Source organism: Nematolebias whitei, chromosome 3, assembly GCF_014905685.2.
Source record: "Nematolebias whitei isolate Nwh7 chromosome 3, NemWhi1, whole genome shotgun sequence".
Classification (NCBI taxonomy): Eukaryota; Metazoa; Chordata; class Actinopteri; order Cyprinodontiformes; family Rivulidae; genus Nematolebias; species Nematolebias whitei.
This window is the reverse complement of record NC_056500.1, coordinates 43,032,658-43,040,396: the sequence shown is the minus strand read 5'-3', so window position 1 is coordinate 43,040,396 and position 7,739 is coordinate 43,032,658.

Here is a 7,739-nt window from a genome sequence, read left to right as displayed (position 1 = left end):
TGTTTCCAAATTTCATGGCGTCAACAAATCCCAAAAAAGTTGGGACAAGTCCATTTTTACCACTGTGTGGCATCCCCCCTTCTTCTTACAACACTCAACAGACGTCTGGGGACAGAGGAGACCAGTTTCTCAAGTTTATAAATAGGAATGCTCTCCCATTCATGTCTAATACAGGCCTCTAACTGTTCAATCATCTTGGGCCTTCTTTGTCGCACCTTCCTCTTTATGATGCGCCAAATGTTCTCTATAGGTGAAAGATCTGGACTGCAGGCTGGCCATTTCAGTACCCAGATCCTTCTCCTACGTAGCTATGATGTTGTGATTGCTGCAGACTGTGGTCTGATGTGTCCCCATCGATGTATGAATGTTATCCAAAGCACTGATTAGTCTCTACAGATTCAGATTAGCTTAGTATAGATCTAGTAGAGTGCTGTATGAACGGGTAAATGAGGACACAGATTGCAGTGTAAAGAGCTTTGTGTATCTTGATAAGATAGAAAAGTGCTATATAAGTACAGTCCATTTACCATTTATTACCTGTGTTCACAAGTCCTTTAGGTTTCAGTGCCTTGAACTCTGGGTAGAGTACATATTGTTACTAATCATGTCACACCTTGACAGTAAATTGCAACCAATAAGTAAAAGTTTGTAATAGATCTACCATAAAAACATCGTAAATATGCTTTCCCAGTTTTACAGAAACATGTTGACAAGTTAAAAATAAGGTTTCTGCTCCAGAGCATAACTGATGTAAAACTATCAGACACTTGTTTTTTGCCAATATTCTTTATGTCTGTGAAACCAGGAGTAACCACCGCCAGGTCCCATTTTAATCCAAGCTCACGCTCTTAACATCCACCCCCTCCCTAAACCACAAGTCCTCACTCATCACTGAGGATGGTGTTTGATCTGATGTCCTTCTCTTGTCAGTTGGTTCCCCTCAAATGTGTCCTTTTCCCTTTTTTACATGTTCAATATACAAATAATTGTGAAAAACTCAATTAACTCAATTTGTGCCACATTATCAGACTTGCAGATGTTTCTGTCGCTGTGTTTCTCTTCAGCAGCCATGACTCATATCTTGAGCTCGTACTGAGTGGGGTTTTTCACGTTTTTTTTTGTCATTTTTAAACAACAATGTAGCAAAAACTAAAGAACTATGTATTGATTTTAGTAGAAATCTGACTCCCTCTTCTTTTTTTTTTATTATAAATAATAAGGCTGTTGAAAGATTGCAGCAGAATAAAAACCTCGGGTCTGGGATTGACAGTTTAAAACCCCACATTTATGTCTGTAAAAAGGTACAAACAACCTCTGCAGTTTTAATGCTGACACAACTTTCATATAAAAGGGTTTATTTTTGTTTTATAGAGCCTATTCTCAATTTTGGGGTGGGGGGGCTTGTTCAGTCTGCTGACACATGCCACTTCCTGCCAAGCAGAAAATTCTCCAGCAGCCTTTTAATACCAACATGTAAGAGTTAATACAGTATGCGAGCTGCAGGGTAATGTGTCAACTGCAAGGTTTGGTGGAGGATTGGACCCAAGTGCAGACAGACAAAGAAGGACAAAAATGAAAACTATGTATATATTCTTTATTTAAACTAATAAAACATAAAGGATGGCGAGGCAGTATAACTAAACAGGGAAATACAGATGACCACAGGGGAAAAACACAATCATGGTATCATGAAAGCCAAATAATGTTGAACTGGTGAACGATGGAACAGAGACTGAATAAATAGAACAGAGACAAGTGGGAAATGGAAACACCTGATGATTGTTGATTAGGAACAGGTGAGGGTGCTAGACTAACTGGGAAACAAAAAAAAACATTGAGGAAACCGACTGAGGGTAAATGGGAAATGGTAAGGAGGACTGGGAAACAGAAACAAGACCTACAAAAGAATACTAAATAAAAATAACAAAGACGATACAAAAATAACACAAATGGATAAGGATCTAAACTATCAGGGTAAGACAAGTAACAGAACCCAAAAGACAGAAACATAAAACAAAAACCACAAAGGAAATAAAAGTAAGATCAACTCAGTGAACTAAATAAATATACAGAAAAACAGACAATAGAACAAACATCAAGTTTGGGCAGCACCGTGGTGCAGTTGGTAGAGCTGCTGCCTCTCAGAAAGCAGGTTACCCTGGTTCAAATCCCAGTCCAGGGGCCTTTCTGGGTGGAGTTTGCATGTTCTCTCCATGCATGCGTGAGTTTTCTCCGGGTACTCCAGTTTCCTCCCACAGACCAAAAACATGCATGTTAGACTGATTGGGAACTCTAAATTGTCCCTAGGTGAGAGAGGATGATTGTCTCGTTTGTCTCTATGTGTCCCTTTGATAGATTGGAGACCTGTCCAGGGTGTCCCCTGCCTCTCACACAGTGATGGTTGGACATGGGCACCAGTGACCCCGGTGACCAGAAAAGGAAAAAGCGAGTAAAGATAATGGATGGATGGATGGATGGACGGATGGACATCAAGTTTCTCAACTGGAAAAAGGTGAAATGCTCCCTCTGGGTTGGAGATTGGAGATGAGTTTTTCCCCTTTAAATCAAAGTCTTTTCATTTATATATTTATTTATTTTAACATACAAACAAAAACAAATAAAAGAGAACACACAGAACAAAAACTCCTCCCACCGTTTTTCAGAACTGTACCGACTGACACCAACATCTTATCAGGACTATGGTGCTATCTGGAAGTGCTTCATGGACAAATGTCTCCGTCTTGTCGTCTGATGTGTATGTAATTTGTTTATGAATGTTCTTGCTGGTAGAGGTTTTTTATGTCTTAAATCGTGTCCTGACAAGGACACGGTGTAAACAGATCTTTTTTTTAAATACTACTATCCTTTCCTCATTGTCTTTCCCCTTGTCTATCTAAAATAATAAGGGGCCCCGCTCTTAGGAGTAGCAGCAACGTGCACTCCACCCATTTTTCGAATGACTGTACGGACATAATCTTGCTGTACTTTGGTGCAATGATAATTCAGTTCAATTCAAAAATACTTTATTAATCCCAGAGGTAAATTAAATGTTGTAACTCATCATCCTGGTTTCATTAAAGAGTTGTTCTAGATGCTGATGGCTGTGGGCAGGAAGGATCTCTTGCAGCAGATCTGTAGAAGCCTCTGACTGAAGACACTTTGTTGTTGTATGAGTCTGATGAAGAGGATGCTGAGGGTTGTCTGTAATGTTCTTCATTTGATGAAGAATCCTTCTTTGTACAATCATCTCCAAAGGTTCTAGAGGAGTCCCCAGAACTGAGCCAGCCTTCTTTATGAGCTTGTTGATCTTTTTGAAGTCACTTGCTCTGGTGCTGCTCCCCCAGCAGATGATGGCAGAAGAGACAGCGCTCTCTACAACAGACTTATAGAAGATGTGCAGCATCTTGCTGCAAACACTGAAGGACTTCAGCTTCCTCAAGAAGTACAGTCTGTTCTGTCCCTTCTTGTAGACGCTTCACTGTTGCATTTCCAGTCCAGTCTGTTGTCCAGGTGAACTCCAAGGTATTTATACTTCTCCACCACCTCCACTTCTTCTCCCATGATGGAAAAAGGGTTGGACCTGTTCCTGTGTCTCCTGAAATCTACAATCATCTCTTTTGTTTTGTTCACATTCAAGATGAGATGATTGTTTCCACACCATGCCACAAAGCGGTCCACCAGTTCCCTGTACTCAGCTTCTTGTCCGTCTCTGATACACCCGACCACTGCAGAGTCATCAGAATATTTCTGCAGATGACAGGAGTCTGTTTTTATACTGGAAATCTGAGGTGTACAGAGTGAAAAGGAATGGTGAGAGTAAAGTACCCTGTGGTGCTCCTGAGCTACTGACCACCTGGTCAGACACACAACCCTTCAGTCTCAAACTGTGGTCTGATTGTCAGGTAGTCTTTGATCCAGGTGATTGTTGAAGCCTCCACCTGAGTCTTCTGGAGCTTCTGACAAAGCAAATCAGACTGGATTGTGTTCAATGCACTGGAGAAATCATAAATAAAGCTTATACTGATTCTGAGATGTGTTTCCTCACAGATGTATTCACAAAACAAACTAAAGAATGTAATTTCCTGTGAAAATTCAGTGTGCATGCTTTTTGCTGAATGATTTTTGCTGAAAGTTGTTTGAAATCAGGCTGAAAAGTTTTCTACACCAAACTGTTAATACGAGTTGAACAGTGGAAATTTGCTGCAAGCAGGAAAATAAAAGCAGAAGAAAAACTGCTGAAATGTGTAGAAACAGCTGAATAGAGTAGAAATATAGCAGACAGGAGTCAAATAAGTTTAAATAGGCAAATATTGTGTGAATAGATTACAAAAAACTGTGAAATAAGTTTTTTAAAAAGTAGTTGGAAAAAGCTTTTAAAAGGCTGAACATAGCAGAAAGAGGCTGACAAAGCATAAAAAGTGATTTTTTTTTCCAGAACGAAATACAAAAGGCTAAAACAAAAAAGCAGTACAAAGACAAAAATTAACAGAAAAAATTGTTAAAAGTAGCTGAATATGTAGAAAAAAGCTGGAATTTTCAGAAAGACATCGAAATGAATATACAATGCTTAAACTAACAGATAGAAGCTGAAGGTGTAGGATTCCTAGTTTTTCAGCTGTCATCCAATCATCCACCTCTCCAGTCCACACCAGCACCTAATCATGACCCCCCTGTCCAACATTCACCTGATGCTGGAACATTATGAAACCTTGGGTAATGTAAGTGACAGCCCAAACAACATTCTCTTTTAATTTTTGTAGTAACCTTGATTTGTCTTGTAACTTCAAATCATCAAATTCTCCACAGCACTTTGTAAATAAATGCACCTTAATTTTTTTACCTTGTCCGTCTGTTATTTTTGGGGGCAATAAAACCAAACATCATGTTAGAAGGAAGCTGAACCAGAATGGTGTGAATGGAGCGCCATTCATTTTCAATGAGACAAACATGGCTGAGAAAGCGAAATATTTCAAAAAGTTCAAATTGCACAAATACCAAAAGTCACAGGAAGAATATCCCGAATGAGCCGAATGTTTTGATTTATGAGTTGTTTCAAATGCGCCAAAAAAAAAAAAAAAAAAAAAAAACACGGAAGAAAAATGGACCTCAGTGAGATTGCATTAGAAACATTCGCACAATAAGAGGCTTCGTGATTAGAACATGCAGGGCACAGATAGGCTTCATGTGGAAACGAGTATAAAGTTCAATTAAATTCAAACGTGGAGCCAAAGCAACAATTACTGCAGCTGAGACAATCTGTTGATACTGTACGAACATATCAGGCAAGAAATGTTACAGCAGAAAATCCACATTTTGTTTGTGCTGATGTGCTCTTAAAGACATTATGGAGCTGCTTCTCCCAATGTTCTGCTTCCATGAAGTCTTCACTTCTTCCTGCAGATGTTCAATATTGTATCAGTTTCCAAGCCCATCAGCAAACAAGCTGCCGTCTGCAACAGCCAGATACTTCACAGGTGAACAGAGCACCTGCTGCCATCTCTTCTGCTCCCCAGTTCTCACGGTGTCTTTGTGCATAGCTGAGTTGCTCGGCCTTGTTTCCACATCAGAGGCATTCCTCTCCGAGGGCAGTTCTTTCACGAGCACCACATCTGGCCAGACTTCTTCAAACCTTAGATGGTTGTTTCTGACCTTTACCTAGTAGAACTCTACTTGCTGTGATGTCTGACCTTTGACTTGTTCTTCGCTCAGATTTAAACCTGCTGCGCATCCGTTGCTTTTTCAGCCAACAACCGACTCAACCTACGAGAAGAAGCTGATCATCAGCAGCTGCTTGGTTTATGTGGTTAAATATGCACGACTACAAAATGTGCAGGTTTGTGCAAGTATACATAAAATAACTAAGCGTGCCACAGCAACATTCATTAAATTGACATTTTTCTTCCATTAGCTCACTTTGCATCTTGTAAGTTGACAAACAACAAACAAATACACATTTATATTTGTAAAAGCACTTATACAACTTGAATCAAATTCCAGTATTTCTTGAAAGAATGCATTTAATCCATCGCCTTTCATGCCAGAGTTTTAAATAAAGATCAGCTCATCTGATGTTGGGAAATAATAGTCGTCACTGTTTTAGCCCAATATTGAAAATCAATTGTGCAAAACCTCATGCAAGACTTCTATGATCTGTTTCCACTCGATGAATCTGTTGGGAATGGCTCTCGGCTTTTACTTGAACAATTTTAGCTCACTATGTGTAAATATGAGTGAGTTATATCCATTTTTGTGTTTATTACAGTTGATTATCTGGAGCAACAATGTTGAATTGGATTAACTTCAAAGATGAATCAGTTGTGAAGGCACAGTCAATGATTACTTTCTGATATTTTTTATTTAAATCTGTGCACTGGTTAATGAGATATTTTGCTAACAGACAAACGCGATTGACTCCCACATTTAGCCAAAGTTTTTAGCAAAGATCTGCCACAATATGTAGTGCTCACAGCAAGTCATTTGGATGACTCTTAGCTACTACCACAACAAATCTTAGCTCATTGTCTGATACCTTGACTGAGTTATAGCTACGTTTGTCTTTGCAAAGGTTGATTAGTTGTGGCAGCCATCTTGAAATGCATCAACTCCAGGTGGTAATCAACTGTAGATGTATATTCAGTGATTCATTTCCGAGAGTTTCATTAAAATCTATTCTGGGATTTATGAGATATTTTGTTAACAGATGAACAGGGTTTAATCTAGGGGTTAAAAGTTTCAATCAACGTTGTCATGAAGCACTTAGAGTCTGTGTTAGGGATGACTCTCAGCTACCACCACATTGCATTTTATCTCAGTATCTTTGAAATGGACTGAGGTCAATTGGTCAACTTTGAACTGGGCTGAATCAAGAATCAGTTGTTGAAGCACATCTGCTGAAAACCAAGTCCAGTTATGCTTGAAATATTTTGCTAACAAACCCACTCAGACACAGGCTAAACCAGTATCACATGCTTTTCCTCCTTTCTTTGGGGAACAACAATATTATTGTCCTGATCTACAATAAAAACGAAGTTATTTCGTAACAGAAGAATCTAAATTCCTTACAACTTTGAGACTCAAGGTCACAAAAACAGATTTGTTTCTAAACGCTTGGACTGCGCCGTCATTTCAGCTGCAGCTACTTTCAGTCGGCGACAAGCCGGGCCAGCCAACAATCACTGCTGCCAATTAGGCCGACGCTGTCGGTTTGGAGGGAACTGAAGTGAAATATTCATTTCAGGAGTCATCCAGGCTTTTGTTATTAATCTGCAGAGGTTCAGTGTTTGTTGTTCATAGGCCAAGGACTTTGTGCGGTTGTGTGTGTGTTTGTGTGTAAAGGCACCGAGAGGGGTGTGTGGCAGAATGACACAAACCAAAAGTCTGTAGAGGTGAAGGAAAAGATCAAGGAGTTGAGACAAATGAAGTCCTGGAGCACAAATCCCTGCGGAGGAGAAAGTTTCAGAGCGGCGACTTTCAATCGTAACAGAATAAGGTGTGTGTGTGTGTGTGTGTGTGTGTGTGTGTGTGTGTTCTACCTGTCAAAACTCCTGGGAGTCACTGACAGGTAACTATTTCAGAACTAAATAATGTTCACATACAAAATAAACAAAAAAACAAACCCTGCAGATACACACACACACACAAACAAAATATGCTTTTCTTTCTCAGAGTTTTCTTTTTATGGACACAAAACAAACACACACACACACACACACACACACACACACACACACACACACACA